The sequence below is a fragment of the Saccopteryx bilineata genome, chromosome 3, assembly GCF_036850765.1.
Source record: "Saccopteryx bilineata isolate mSacBil1 chromosome 3, mSacBil1_pri_phased_curated, whole genome shotgun sequence".
In the NCBI taxonomy this organism is placed as follows: domain Eukaryota; kingdom Metazoa; phylum Chordata; class Mammalia; order Chiroptera; family Emballonuridae; genus Saccopteryx; species Saccopteryx bilineata.
Window position 1 is genome coordinate 247,367,524 of NC_089492.1, and position 16,192 is coordinate 247,383,715.

Sequence of the window (16,192 nt, forward strand, 5' to 3'; positions counted from 1 at the left end):
AAGCTCAGAGGTTTCTGGTTTGATCCCCAATCAGGGCGCACACAGGAACTGATCAATGTTCTTGTCACTCTCTTCCTTCCTGTCTCTAAAATCAATAAAAATAAACATTTTTTAAATTAAATTTAATTTTAAAAGAAAGAAAATGCTAAGAGCAGCTGGTGGCTGAAGCCACCGCTGGTCTTTCTACTGGAGGGATGCGGCTAGGTGCTGCAGAGAGGAAGGAAGTCCCACTTCCCCTCAGCCACCTTCTCATCTCCTGCCAGTTCTTCCCATTGAAAGGACCTAACAGGAAGCCAACAGACAAAGACACCTGGGGAGTTCCAGTCAACACAGACCAAAAATATTTAAGGGTGAGCTTGGAGCTGAGAGACAATAGAAAAACAGACACCTAACAAAGCATGCTGGCCCAAGATACCCAAGTTTAAATCAAGGAGGTACATAAGAAATATAAATGTCTGCTCACCATGTTGTACACTTGAAACTAAAATAATATTGTATGTCAACTATAAGTAAAACATAAATTTTAAATAGCTTCATTAAATAAAGACAACATGTAACTATAATCAATCAAGCAAGCAAGCAGCTATGGGGGCCCTGGCCAGTTGGTTCAGTGATAGAGCATTGGCCCGGCATATGGAAGTCCAGGGTTCAATTCCCAGTCAGGGCACACAGGAGTAGCAACCATCTGCTCCTCCACCCCTCCCCCTTCTCTCTCTCTCTCTCTCCTCTCTTTCTCTCTCTCTCTCTCTCTCTCCCACAGCCATGGCTCATTCAATCAACTTGGCCCCATGGCCAAGAGCTGAGGATGGCTCCATGGCCTTGCCTCAGGTGCTAAAATAGCTCAGTTGCCAAGCAATGGAGCAATGGCCCCAGATGGACAGAGTACTTCCCCATAAGGGGCTTGCTAGCTGGATCCTGGTCGGAGTGCATGCAGAAGTCTGTGTCTCTGCCTCCTTGCCTCTCACTAAATAAAAAAAATTTTTAAAAAAAGAGGTATGAGGTGAGAAAACAAAGAAATATGAAATATGGCAAATCTTCATGTTCTATGTTTAGAAAAAAATTGTGGGTGTGGCTTATTGACATATGGAACTGACCAGAAACAGATAAAAAGTTAACTAAGTTTTCAAGAGAGTTCTAGTCTCAAAAGAACTATCCACTTGAGCTGAGAAACTGTAACTGCTCAAGTAATAAAATGGCCCTTGGGTCCCTAGCCATCTTTGGGAAAATGACTGAGAAATGCCTCAATCCCCAATTTGGGTATATTCCCCAACATTCTCTTGAGATGTGGCCAAGGAAGCTGATGGAAAAGGAGGACCTCCTACAGAGCCCTGTGGAGGTCACAGAGAACAATGCATAAAGGAGCTATTACTCAAAGAATATTTTCCATCTCCATGGAAGGGGGTTCTAAAAATGTCTGCCTAATGGAATTTCAGGATCGCTAGGAGCCACTCTCGACTACTGTTTGTTTCCCATTCTGTCCCTTTCAGAATAACAGTGTTTATTATAATTACCATGCTCCGGTCCCACCATTTATGTTGGAGGGGGGCAGTAGGCCCCATGTTTTCATTTTTCCAGTTCACTTCTCCAGGAAGAGAAAGCTCCAGGCATCATTCAGAAACCCTGCCCCCTGGATGACTTTAAAGGCAGCTGGTGGACAAGGGCACTTGGGGCAGAGGGCACAGTTTGTAGCAAACCCTGCAGGTATGAAAGAGTACAGTGATGCCATGCTCTGGAACAAAGTAGGTACCTCACCCCATTTTTGCCCTCTTCGTTGTTAGGAAGTTTGGCTTAAAGTAAGGAAGATGCCAAAGGTGGGAGAATCCTGAGACCAGCTGGTTCCATCCATCCCTCCTAGAAGTGGAGACTGTGTCCCAGAGAGGGGACGGGACTTACCCAATGTCACAGAAACCTGCATGAATACAGTCAGAACCCAGGCTTCCAGACTCCCAGTGTGTTAGAGTGGGCTTCCTCTACCAGGCGCACAGGCACCCCTCCCTTCCTGCTGCCACCCCTCCCCGCAGCCAGGCATTGAGCTCTCAGAGCCCCCCAGGCAGGTCCTTGGCACTCACATTGCCCATTCTCATTTACTCCCTAAAACATCCCGCAGTATCTGACCCCTAGAAATTTTAGACATCCCAAGGAGAATAGCCTCTTATCACCATTTGCTAATTACATGTATGGATGTCAATTAATTCATTTAGCTAATTAGCCACTCGATGAGCACCACGCACCAAAGAACTGTAAAAGACAGGCATATGGTAAGGGAAGGGGGGTGGCTGGGTGCTCATGCAGCACGCAGGGACAGGGGACAGGGAAGGCTTGGTGGCTGCAGCTCCTCCCCACCCCCCAGACGAGTGAAGAGAGGCAGCTTAACGGCTGTGGGAACGAGCTGTGTCACTGCCATAAAGCAGAATTACAGCTTTCCACTCACGGTGCTGGGAAAACACACGCGTGTACAGGCACAGACAAGCACATATACATATACACACATTTCTGTTTACACACACCCACACTCAGGTGCTCGCAAACATAGTGTGCATAGCACACACGCACGCGAACACACACAGACCTACATACACATATGCAGACACATAGGGTTATGTGGAATCAATCCACAGGAAAAAAAAATGTTTTTCAATGACTAAGTTAAGCTTTTATTGTAGATGTTCTTCAAAAGAAGGGTGTTTACCCTGGTCAGAGAGCTCAACTGGGTGAAGCTTTGTCCTGAAACACAGAGGTTGCTGTTTCAATCCCCGGTCAGGGCGTGTACAGGGACAGCTTGATGTGCCTCTCTCTCTCTCTCTCTCTCAAAGCAATAAAATAAACAAAAAATGGTATTTCTGACTGGGTATTTAACATGGGGGTGGAGAAATCGATCTGAAAAGAAATGACAAGGGCCACACTTCAAGCTCAAGGTGAAACTGCTCCCCAATCATTACCATACCTAAGGTGGATACTGGCTATCATTTCTTTTTTTTTTTAATTTTTATTGAATTTATTGTGGTAACTTTGATTAATAAAATTATATAAGTTTCAAGTGTACAGTTCCATAATATGTCATCTGTATATTGTATTGTATGTTCATCGCCCAAAGTCAAGTCACAGAAATTTTCTTAACAAAGTTCTACCGTAGGTGGAGTCTGGACAAAGAGAATCCTCTTTTCTTGCAACCAGCTTTGTGCCAAGAAATGTGCTTAGCCCTTCCACATACATTACTTCATTCAACCTTCATCTGGCCCGCAAAGAACGAATTATATTCATTTTACAGATCAGAAAACTGAGGATCAGAGAAACCAAGACTCTTGCCCAAGGCCACATTGTTTGGGCTTTTATCTGCTTGCAGTTGGGCTTTTGGGGAAATAGCCTCTTTTGGGGGGACCAACTGCTTAAGGAGTGAAAATGAGCTGCTTGCAGGCTTGTGCCATAAGGATGAGAAGAAAACTGAACATTGATAAGAAAGAGGACTGATGTGAGGAGAGGGAGACACAGACTTGAGACTCCATCACTAATGTCATTTTCACTGGGAAAGGGGTCGGCCACAGCTTCATCCCATGAGTCCTCTCTGATGCCACCTCTGCTAGGCACAGTTCTCAGATGCAGGGTGAGTTAGATCTGAGCTCACAGGCAGATGCGGCAGACACTGCGAGACAGGCTGTCACCAGAAAAACAAGCATGTGAACTGCCAGGATCAAGAGCCCAAGCTTTCCAGTGTTCCATGCTTCCTCTTTCTTTCTGCCCTCGAGACAGGCTGGGCTCCAAAGCCTAAGATGAATCCTCAAACTCCCTGTAAGGGACTCTGGCTTCCTCTCTCAGCCTTTCTCTTCGGGATCCCATCCTGGCTTATCACACCCTTCTTCATCCCCATACTGACTTCAGGATTTGGCCTACTCCCCAAAACAAGAATGGAAGTTTCTCTAATTTTAGGGGGGGAGAATATTCCCTGACACCCCCCTTCCAGCTTCTCCTTTCACTTCCCCCTCATGCCCATTTATCAAATAATAGGGGACCACAGTTAGGGGACTCATTTATTCACATACTCAACAAACACTCCAGAGCGTTCCTCTGGTCTAGAACTGGATGGTCTCAAACACTACTTTAAGCCAAAACAAAACAGAACAAAAAACAAACTTGCCACTCAACCCCCAGCTCATATCAATATTATGTCCTGTACTTCCATCAGTTAAAAAATCTTTCTGTTGCAAGTGACATAAAATCCAACATAAACAAGTTTCAGCAGAGGGAATGTGTTGGTTCACATAACTGAGAAATCGAGGGGTACTAGGCAGCGTCAGGCACAGACTGATTCAGGGACTGAAGCAGTCATTAGGACCTGCCTTTCTCTGTCTCTTATTCTTACGCTCTCCATGCTTTGGCCTCATTTCAAGGCTCTACTAGTGATAGGCTTCTCTTCCTTTCAAATTCAAGGCCACCAGGCAAAAGGAGCTTTCCAAGAGCTACAGAAGGACTGGGATTCACTCTAGTGGGATGGGCTCGGGGCACATGCTCACCTCTGAACCAATCAGCATGGCCAGGGAATGCCATGCTCAGATTGGCTGGATCCAGGGGTGGAGTCTCATGGAAACCATTTGGACTGAGAAGTGGGGTCCCCAAATGTTGTTAGAAGAATAGGGAATGGACAGAGGACAAGAAGGCAAGCTACTGATACCCACTACAGTGTTCTTCTAAGCATTCAAGGCAGGCAGAGTAGGGAGCATCAACCCCATTTTGCAGCTAAGGAAACTGAGGCTGAGAAAGGAGGTAATAAGAATTATATAGTGAATAAGGGATTGAGTCTGAGTTTGAACCAATTCCTCTTAACTTCTACCTTGAGCCTTTCCCCTAAAACAAGTATCCAGAAGCACTCTCTAGGCATTCAATCTAGAAATAACCACCTTCCTCAGGTTTTACTGTTCACCAAGCAGGCGTCTGGGCCTGCAGGGCCTCCTGGGAAAGGCCTCTAAGCCTAGGGACTCTGTGAAAACCAGCCTGCTTTGTCTACATTGGCACCACAGCCCCACCCATATCCCTTTGTGCTCACGCCAGGAAAAAGCCAAAAGCTTGACACTCAACTCTCCCCAGGCTTTCCTCTGCCCAGGTATGGTGAGGGGCAGGTCAGGAGGACCCAGGAGTGGCCCCGCCAACTGCCAGTGGGAGTTGGAGGACAGACGCCAGCTCCCTGTCCCCACGGTGGCATGACAAGGTGGAGGCTGTTCTGCTCAGTTGGCCGCAGGAGTAACTGGCTTGATAAACACACCCTTCACCGGCTGCCTTTCCTGCCCCGTCTCACTCCCCATTGCTTTCCCTGCTTCCTGGGATCACCTCTCCAACAGGCTTGGCTTGGACTCCTGTCTCAGATCTGCATAGGGAGAAGCACTAAAGGTACTCTTCCCTATTCCTCTGGTAAAATCAGGGAGGGGAAGCTTGAGGGGTTCAATTGATCCATAATTTTCAAATCTTCTTCTAGTATTATGCTTTTTTAAAAGGCTCTTCTTCTCCTATCTGGCTTTCAACCCCCTCCTGAAATCCAGGCCTTCCCTCCTTCCCTCTTACCCCATTGAGTCGCTGATGGCCCACAGCCCCTTGTGAGTCTGGTGAATTCCTCAGTCCCTGCCACCTCCTAAACCAAAGGCATTTTACTCTCCACCAGGTTTGTGTTCTGAGTGGTGGGGGAAATTTGGGGCCCCTTGTTGAGAGAGAGAAAGGGTAGTGGGATTGGCTGCAGTGTGCTCCCTTCCCATGCCTCTAAAAATCAGACACATTCCACATCTCAAAAACTAGCTTCCTGTCGAAAACCCTCATCATGCCTACATATTTTTCCTGCCCTATGGGGGTTAGAAGCCCCAGAAGGAGAAGAGGATAAAACTCAGCTTTATTGCTGGCGAGGTGAGATTGAAGAATGGGGGGCAGGGGGGCTCTACCTACACCAGTTGTTGTCAGACTCTGTAGGATGACAGTCCTCTTATCCCAACAGCACCGAGAGAGGAGAGAGAGAGAGAGAGAGAGAGAGAGAGAGAGAGAGAGAGAGAATCAACCCCAGAGGCTGCCCGTACTTCACATAATGAGAAACCAAGCAAGAACTGCCCAGCCAGAAGTTTCCTGAATGTGTGATCCGTAGAATCTCTAAGCAGAATACAAGATTGTTTTATGCCTCTTAGTTTTGTGTTTAATTTGATATGCATTATCAAATGATTGAACACTTCCTATCTCCAAATACACTGCATTTTAAAGTGGCGATTCTGCCCCAAGCTAACCGGCCCCAAGGATGTCAGGATCCCTGCACTTTTATCAGTCAGATGTGTCACCCCTCCTCCCATGGGGAACAAGCAAGAAGAGAGAAGAGGACAGAAAGGCCATCCTAGGAACCAGCCCAGGCACGGGAGTGAGAAAAGGGTGTGGGGTTAGGAATGTCCTGTGCCTTGAGCCTTCATCATTCCAACACATCTCAACTACAGCAGACAAGGGGAACCGCAGACAAGGGGAACCGTACACAAGGGGAACCGTAGACAAGAGGAGAGGCTCCAGCAGCCCATGCCCACCCACCGGTGCCTGTTCTGCACCCCTCGGCCCAGCCTGTGCACAGCGCCCTCTTCCCCCGACTCCTGTTGCTTTTTCAAGCTCTTAGCTCTTCCTCTCCACCCCCTGCCCCAGACCTCCAGCCAGCTTCAGTAAATACAGAGAGCCTGGCTAAACACAGACTTCTAGTCCAGCCTCGGCTTTTGGCAACACAAAGAATCAGCAGAAGCTGGAACATTACAGCTTGTTCCCAAGCTTATTGAATGAAAGTGGCAGGCCATCCTAGGAACCAGCCCAGGGTGGGGAGTGGGGATGTGAGGGTGGGGGACGGGAGGGTGTCCTATGCCTTAAGTTTGACCACACCTGAAAGGAAAAGCATCAAACTATTTTTAAGCCAAAAAGAGGGTTTCTTGGGAGGTCACCAGGATAGCTCACAGCACAGGAAGAACCTTGGCAGGAACCTGGGTGGTGGCGCCAGGGGCCTTGGGAACTGGAGAACATAAGCCAAACTTTTAACAATGATTACATGCAGGGAATGGGATCGCAGAGGACTTATGCTTCTTCCATACAGGGTGGGGGGAAAGTAGCTTTACAGTTATTTGTATGGAAAATATGGTAATACAATAATTAATAATAATGCAAATAATACTGTTTGGCCTACTCACAACTGTAAACCTACTTTTGCCCCACCCTGTATAGTTTGGATTTCTATCTCAATAATCATGCATAATCAACAATGAGAACATTTCCATTCAGAGAGAAAATGGAGGTTTGAAACAAGGAGGGGCATGCCTGGAGCCCACAACCTCTGCTCCCATCCTCCTTCTGGGCATCTCCCCTGAATGATTTCTCAAGACCTTCCAGCTCAGATCCATTGTCAAATGCTACAGAGTCTAGACCTGCCGGGTCTGGGCTGAGACTCACCTGCTGTGACCTGGACCACGATGGCAGGCAGCACCTTAGGACCCACAGCACCTCATGTGTAAAGATCTGGGTCCCCACTGCTGACCTTCCGCCTGTTGACAAATGATCCTGCCTCCCTAGCGAGCTGTGACTCCCAGGCCCATCCATCAGCTGCCCGGCCAGTGCAATCGGAGTTTAATGATGTCATGACAGGAGTGATTACAATTGTTAATTACCTTCCAGTCATCAGCAGCTTCTGCAGGCCCTCAGTCATGTCGTGGCTGCCACTGCCACCCCATGCCTGCACACACCTCCCCTGGCCTCATCGACTACCCTACTGAGCTCGCAAAGGCCCTGGGATATGGAAAATGGGCGTTTCAGTGGGGTTTTCAAGGCAGCAGCATGCCTCCCAGGCCCGGGCTCTCTGAAGGTCTGAGTACTTTCCCCCTGCTTTGAAGTACAGAACCTAACTGTTAGTCCTGAAGGGAAACACTGACCACAGCACTATCTGTGCACAGTCAGTGGCTCCCTATGGCCACAGCATGAAGTCTAAACTCTTTAGATGGGCATTTAAAGTGCTCCACGAGGGAATGCCCAGAAAGGCAGCTTCCTGCTGTACTCTGGTTTCATCTCCCATTACTCAGCTCCACACATCCCACCACTAGAACTGCCTGCTATCCCCAGCCATGCCGTGTACTTTCCAACTCCATGCCCTTGCCCACTCTGTCCCCTCCACCTACAGCTCCGTGCATTCAATTCCTACCTGGTCTTCCAGTCCTGTACCAAGTGCTAACTTTACTGAAAAAGGTGTGAGAAGGGTCACCAAGATCCTCACTCCCACCTTGGCGGGATAGCTCAGTTGGTTAGAGCGTTGTCCCGAAGCGCAGAGATTGCCAGTTCAATCCCCAGTCAGGGAACATACAGGAACCAATTGATGTTCCTGTCTGTCTCTCTCTCCCTTCCTTCCTCTCCCTCTAAAATTAAAAAATATTATATATATATATATATTAAAAAAAAGATTCTCACTTCCACCCCACATGCCCCACCCCCAACTCCCCAAGTAACTCCTGGGTCTCCCATAGCCCTCCATTTGGCCCTCCGTTCTCACACATCAATTTTGCAGTGTCACTGAGGTATGTGTCCATGTCCTGTCCCTCTCACATCACAGCAGGGAGCTTCGAAGGGCAGGGCCTCAGCACCCAGCACAGGGCCTGGCTTTGACTAAGTGCTCAGAATCAATTAATGAGTCTCAGAGCTGGCTCAGGAAGAAGGAAATTCAAGTGGCCCAGAGAAGAATGCAGCATGAGCCACCGCTTCTTTCTCAGGTGACCCTGTGCCCCATCCAGGCCCTCACCACCTTACACAGGAGTAATGGCCTCCTCACAGGTCCCCCGGCAGCCTGCTTCCACCCTCCAGCAGTCAAAGCAAGCCTTCCAAACTGCGAGTCGGATTCTGCTAGTTCTTGGCATAAAACCCTGATCACCTGGGGGATAGGTTCCTTAGTTTAGTGTTCAAGGGTCTTCATGACCATAGCAGGCACTTTTACCACTACCTGCACAACTCCCCACCACCATCTCCTTTTGAACACTACACCCCTCCATGTAGACCAAGGCCATACTGCCATGTTTGTACCTTATAGGTGACTGGGCCTCTCAGCTGGACCTACCTGGTCCAAACTCAGCCAATTAGTTTTTTCCTCTTCCCCTGGTGTGGCCTTCCCAGATGTGGAACTGAAGGGTGTATACGGGCTCAGGAGTCATGGGGAGGTTATTGTCCACTTTAACCCAGAGAGGACAAATGAAGGGACAAGCACGAGAAGGGGAAATAAGAAGGGCACAGAGGGACAAAAAGATTCCAGACCCAGTCCTCCTGGGGTCCAGGACAGGCTCCCATCTCCTGTCTTTCTTACACTGCTTTCTGTATGATGTGTAAAACGATGGAGGAAACTTTGCTCATCCAAACACGTGTAGGAGAGGAAAATTTTTCCTCTACTTCTAGGTTCTTTTGGTTGGTCTGATCATCAAATTGACAAAAGACAAGTTAATAAGAGAAAACAAATTTAATTTCATATATACCCAAAGACATGAGATCCAAGCACAAGTTGAACATGAGGCTTATATACCATTCTGAGCTAAGGAGTGGGATAGGGCTTTGGGACTTCAAAGAGGCAGACGGTGATGATACACAGGACAATAAGAAGCGTAGATGTTTGGTGATTAGATATTTGCGGTGCTATATAGATAGGTCATTCAGATCAAAGTTATCTCTAGGAATAGCTCTCTTTCTGGGCCAGACCTCTCTTTCTAAATTTTTTTTTAAGATTTTTATTTATTCATTTTAGAGAGAGAGAGAGAGAGAGAGAGAGAGAGGGAGGGAGAAGGGGGCAGGAGCAGGAAGCATCAACTCCCATATGTGCCTCTACCAGGCAAGCTAGGGGTTTCAAACTGGCAACCTCAGCGTTCCAGGTCGACGCTTTATCCCCTGCACCACCACAGGTCAGGCCTAAATTCTTTTAGGTAATTATAGGAGAAGTAAAAGTTTTTCTTAACTCTGCTGGGTCTTGATAGCCTTCAGCTCAAAATAGTCCACACACCAAAGCAGCATGTTTTGGAATGACCTATTCTGCTCCCCTTCGCATGTATGATTTGGAACACAAATATCATATGTGTTTGGAAGAAATGCTCTGAGGAGCCACTTCAGGAGCAGTAGGGATGTGGGGGTACAAGTTCCAAGGGCTTGTCCACATTCCACACGGTGGTAAGGAGGCTGCCCTCTGAGAGGCAGGTGAGAGCCTCACGCTGCTTCTAGAAGTAGTCTGGAGTCGGAATTCCAGAGAACCAACCATTCAGTTAGCCCTGCCACTTACTGCCTGGACCAGTGATCTCTGGCCTCAGTGTCCTCATCTGTAAAAGGGGTATGCTGATAATAATAGAACTGTCTCGACAGGTTATTATGAGGACTGAGCTCATTATACGTAGAAAGCACGTAGAAGTGCCTATTAATGGCAAGCATCAACAAGTTAGCAAAAGTGGCTGCTATGGACATAAAGTCCCTGTTAACTGGAGTCCTGAGGTAAATTTGGGTCTGTAAATTTGAAACCCGGAGCTGCGGCACAGGTGACTCTGAGAAGAAAGGAACTTAAAGTAGACTGTTCGCCACTGTGTTGCTGGTGGCATTCTAGGCACAAGGCGGTCCAAGTCCCTGTTCTCACAGAGCTTCCATTCTAGAGGGGAACAGGCAAGAAACAAGGTCCTTTCAGATGACAGTGCGAAGACCACAGAAGCCAGGGAGGTGAAGCGGGTGGCTGGCGGGCTTCTCAGAGTCAGGTTGTCAGGGAAGGCCTGTCTGAAGAGGTGACCGAGAGAGAACTAAACGTTCAAAGGCACCAGCCATGTGCAGAGAAGCCAACAAGGAGGGAACAGCATGTGCAAAGGCTGGTGAAGGGAGGGAGGGGACAGAGATGCCACCAAGGTGGGGTACAGTGTGTGAGAGTGCAAGAGAGGGGGAGGACCTAGGGCAGACAGCCGAGCAAGGTCATGGGAGAACAGAACCTCCCTTACAGATTCTGTTAGGTTCTTTGCTATAAAGCATGAACAGAAATGTCCTCATCCATCTCTGCTTTAACCTTCAGTCCATCCCAATGCCCTTTCATGTTCTGGGGTGACTCGGTTCTCTTTGAGGGATGCAGGGATCGGTGAGGAGCAAAAACCAAGACAACAGGTGCAGGTAAGCCAGTGGGCCAGGCCCCTCCAAGCCTCTCTTCCTCCAAACTTACCCCTTCCTAAAAAAGGTCCACAGACTTCCAGTTTACCCTGCTGCACAAAAGAGACTAACCTGCTGCACAAGAAGAAGCTGAGAGAACTCACCTTTGTCCTGAGGACCTGCCAAAGACCAGGAGGCTCCCTCAGTGACCCCTACCTGGTGAGGGGAGGAAGGAGCACTGGCTGAGGAGTCAGCAGACCGGGTTTCGGTCTTTGCTCTGCCATTTATGTCCCAGGTAACTGGCGAGTTATTCCCGTCCTGCCCTGTGAAATGGGGTACTGGTTCCTAGGGAAGGTGAGTCGGGTTTGCTCACAGCATGTCAGGGGCTATCAATCTCCAGAGACCCACACTAGTTGTTCCTTTTTCTCTCCTAGGGGATGGAGCCAGTGGGACAGCATCATCCTGGATGTGAAGGGCAGAGACAGGTACCCATTAAAGAATGCCTTCCAGGTGCCAGGCACATACCAAGGAAAAATAGCAATATACTAAAAACTCAAAGAATGAGCATCCAGTAAGACAGTTTTACTACTAAGCAGGTCACCCCATCCAGCACAGAGTCCAGGCTCTCAGGGATGTGAGTTTGGTGAGGAAAAAGATGAATTGGGTTTTTTAAAGTCAAAATACCAAACACTGTCTTTGTTCCATGTAAAGAAAGCAAAGCCTCTGAGCAGGCCAGCGATACCCAGGTGGCAAGGGCTGGGCCGGAGTTACGTTGTCCAGTAGGTCTGCCCCAAGATCAAGACAGTTTATCACTGTACAGAGCTCCACGTGCATTACCGCTGATTCTCAGGACAACTCCACAAAGATGGCTTCTTACAACGGGAAACTGAGGCCTAGAGAGGTCAAGGGTTGCCCACCCCACCCAGGTTGCAGAGTTAGAAGGTGGCTGAGCTGGGATTTAAACCTAGATGCAAAGGATATAACGTCACATCAAGCCACAGATATGCCAGCTCTGAGGGATAAGAAGCAGAGAGTAGGCAGGCTGAGCTCAGAGCTTGGGTGGGGTGGGGTGAGGTGGGGTGGGCTGGAACTCGGCCAGAATCCTCCCTCTCAGGCCCCTGGGGTTAATGGGAAGCTGGGCCAAGATGGCACAGAAAAAAATGTGGAATCTCTCCCAAGCTGCCTCCACGGGACCAGCCTCCCCTCTCTCCTCAGCAGCCACCCCCTCACACCAGGGGGTGATTTTTTAACCCAAACTTTCCAACCTTACTTCTCCCTGGGCAGCCAGACACCCCGACCACCCACAGACAGCTGCCAGCCAGCCCTGCTTCCCTCCTGGAGTTGCCAGAAGCCCCCTGGTGGAAACAGCTCCTTATAGGATGGGGAAAACATTCTAAAACATTAGCTTAATAAATCAAGTGTTCCTGGAACCTATAGCCATGCTGCTCTGTAAGGAGGAGCCTCGGCGCCCACCCCTACTGGGGCTGGAGGGAGCCAGGAGCTCAGGACACCAGTGGATCCACCGGCCCTCCTACCCTGTGGAGCCAAGCTTGCAGCCCCACCCACAGGACCAGGCTTGCACCCTAACCGCAAGGAGCTAGACTTGCATCCCTACCTCATAGCCACCTCCTCTATGGTACCAAGAAGCCTGAGGAGAGGGCTTGGGAGCTCAGACAGCCCAGGGTTTGAATCCTGGTGCTGCCACTTGCTAACTTGTGACCTAGCATGAGGGCCTCCTGGGAGCCCCAGTGCCTTCACCACAGTGAGGCAATAACAGACGCTGCTAATGGTGGGCTGGCGAGCTGGTGCCCTCTGCAACTCACCACAGCCTGTGAGATGTGGGCCATACCACTGTTCAGAACAGTGGGATTTAGAGCACGCAGCACGGTTATTTTCAGTCCTGCCAATCCTCTACCTTAGGTCACTACCAGCCTGCGACTCCACCTCTGTCTCTAGAGAGTACTGTACATGAAAAGAGACTACGGGGGCTAAGTCCTACAGGTTCGCCTGGACCTGCAGAGCAACAGGCTCACATCTCAGGTGCCCAGGAGGCTGATCAGCCTACCAACTCTACCCTGCCCCCAGCCAACGAAACCCCAACTGATAGTAAAGGGGTTCCCTCCTGCCAGGACCCCAGGAGCCCCAGCCACTCCTGTGTCCTTGCTACACACCGAAGCCTGCTCCCCACCTTCCTGGGGCAGCGCAAGGGCTGGCCCCTTGGCCTTTCCCTTCTAGTCCTGGCTCAGATGCTAACCCTCTTAGCACCTGCAGTGAATCCCTCCCCTCCCTGGGCCTCAGTTTCCTCCTCGTACAAGGTTTTTCTTAGAGAATCTAAGGTTTCTTCTTGTCCCCCCTTGCTGGTCTAGGCAGAGAAGGGGTGCAACACCAGAGCTCTTTAGTAGGGAAAACCACTGTCAGAGAGCTAATTCTTTCTGCTCTCTGGGGGGTGGAGAGAGGGCTAAAGAGAAAAAAATTCAATTACCAGACGGTCTATTTGTCAACTCCTCCCTCCCCATTGACTTAATTTTCTCCAGCCAAACCCAGAGTCAGAGGAGGCAGGAGGAGTGAGCCTGCAGGCCCAGCAAGATAGGGAGAAAAGAGAGCTGAAACAGGGAGAGGGAAGAGAAAACTGCAACATGGACATGGGGATGGGCCCACTGGACACAGGTCAAAGCCAGGAAACCTCACTTGGACCAAGAACAAACAAGAAGCACCCAGAGACGAGCTCTTGTGGGTCTAGCCCTGCTCAGCATCACTGCCCTGGGAAGCCTTCCTGGATCTCCCAGGCCGAATTAGGAACCTCCTCAGGGCTCCCACAACCCCTTTGCTTTCCCAACCCCTTGCTGATCTGATCTGTTTACTTTCATTCATTTATACAACAAACATTTGTGGAGCATAGTATGTTCCAGGCTAAATGCTGGGAAAAGAGCTAAAACTAAAAACTAACTGTAATTTACTAGGGAAAACTGATAATAAAGTAAATGTAAACCTGTCTGGAATATCTACTACTGTATAACAAATCATATCCAACCTCATGGCTTAAAATAACAACCATCATTTTCTTTCCTCCCACAATTTCTGTGAATAAGGAATTTGGAAAGGGGACAGATGGGTGCTTCTGGCTCAGAGTCCCACTGTCAGACAGCAGGTGAAGATGGGACAGCAGAGGGCGGAGCAGCTGGGGGATGGCTGAGCACCCCTCTCTTTATTTAGTCTCAGGACTTCTCCTTGAGATCTCTCATGTAAATGAGCTTGCGCTTCCTCACAGCATGGCGGTTATAGGGCAGTCATGGCAACTGGCTTCCCCCACATTGAATTCTACAGGAGAACAAAGCAGACAAGCTTGCAGTTTTTATGACCTAGCCTTAGTTATGAAAAGTGTCACTTCTGCCACTCTGCTGGTCACGGCAGTCATAAAGGTCCACCTAGGTTCAAACAGAGGACATATAGACCCCATGTCTTGATTTGATGGGAGGAATGTCAAAGTCACACTAAAAGTGGAACATATGGGATGGGAAATATTATTGTAACCATTTTTGGAAAATATAATCTGTTACAAAACCTACTTAGAGTTATATAAGATCACCTCAAATGCTCCATTCACCCTTGGAAGTTAACTCCTCCACATTTCACATTTCTTTAAATTCCCCAGGGGCTGACTTACATTCCCATGATCACCTCAGATTCTAAATTCCTGCTTCAGCTGTATTTGATCAGTTTTTGGACTATCACCCCGGCCTGTGGGTGCTACTTGTGTCACAAGCCATAGACTTCAACAGAAACTCAACCCCTGCCTCAATTTCTACAAAGCCGTCACTTAAGGCAGATGAAGATGTGGTGGGCTTTGCTGAAGATTTAAGAAGGCAGAGGGGCAACTCCAGTGACTTGAAAATTAATATTAGACATCTTTGCTTGTAATGGAGGTTTATTCCTGGGCCTTTTCACTCCACATACCATCACCTTCTCTCTCTCTCTCTTTTAGTTTTATTTATTGATTTTTAGAGAGAGGAAAGGAGAGGATAAGAGAGAGAGAAAGAGAAAGAGAGAGAGAGAGAGAGAGAGAGAGAGAGAGAGGAGAAGCAGGAAGCATCAACTCATGGTAGTTGCTTCCTATGTGTGCCTTGACCAGGCAAGCCCAGGGTTTCGAACCAGTGATCTCAGCGTTCTATGTCAATGCTTTACCCACTGCACCACCACAGGTCAGGCCCACCATCCTCTCTCTTATCTTCTCTCTCCTCCTCATTCCTTCCCCTCATTTCTACCCTCCACCTAAACTTTTGTCAGCTAAGCAATTCTCCTAGACCCTTTCCCATAAACTTGGCCCCAGGCATTCTTTTTTGAAAGCTTAAGGCTTTCCGAGTTCAAAGCCACCTTTCCTAGAAGATAGTGTAGGAGAATGGGGAATATTCATTTGTTGTTCCACTCAGTCATGCATTCATTGGTTGCTTCCTATGTGTGCCCTGACCGGGGATGGAACCAACAACTTTGTCGTTTCAGGATGATGCTGTTAATCGACTGAGCTAACCAGCCAGGGCCACTGCTATTCCTCTCAAGCACCTTGTCCACAGTCTTCAACAATAAAAACTTAACTGAGCAGCTACTCTGTTCCCCAGGTATGTAATGACCTGCAGGAGACCAAGACGTAAATTAGAAACAAGGACTGCCAGTCTCCTTTGGATTATTCAACTATGGTGGAGTGGCTGCTGTGATAAAAGGAAGCACAAAGACAATGGAAGTTCAAAAATGGAACCCAGCCTGACCAGGTGGTGGTGCAGTGGATAGAGCGTCGAACTGGGATGCAGAGGACCCAAGTTCGAGACCTGAGGTCGCCAGCTTGAGCGCGGGCTCATCTGGCTTGAGCAAAAAGCTCACCAGGTTGGGCCCAAGGTCGCTGGCTCAAGCAAGGGGATACTCGGTCTGCTGAAGGCCCGTGGTCAAGGCACATGTGAGAAAGCAATCAATGAACAACTAAGGTGTTGCAACACTCAACGGAAAACTAATGATTGATGCTTCTCATCTCTCCGTTCCTGTCTATCCCTCTCTCTGACTCTCTCTCTCTGTCTCTGTAAAAAAA

General features: G+C 48.6%; 1 long non-coding RNA gene across 1 annotated transcript; it reads left to right on the forward strand.

Moving 5' to 3' along the window:
- Positions 1-5,235: 5,235 nt before the first annotated feature.
- LOC136331127 (uncharacterized) lies at positions 5,236-14,101 on the forward strand. Its single transcript, XR_010730448.1, has 4 exons — positions 5,236-5,379; positions 11,207-11,413; positions 11,553-11,603; positions 13,653-14,101. It is a non-coding gene; the product is annotated as an uncharacterized lncRNA (long non-coding RNA).
- Positions 14,102-16,192: the final 2,091 nt, after the last annotated feature.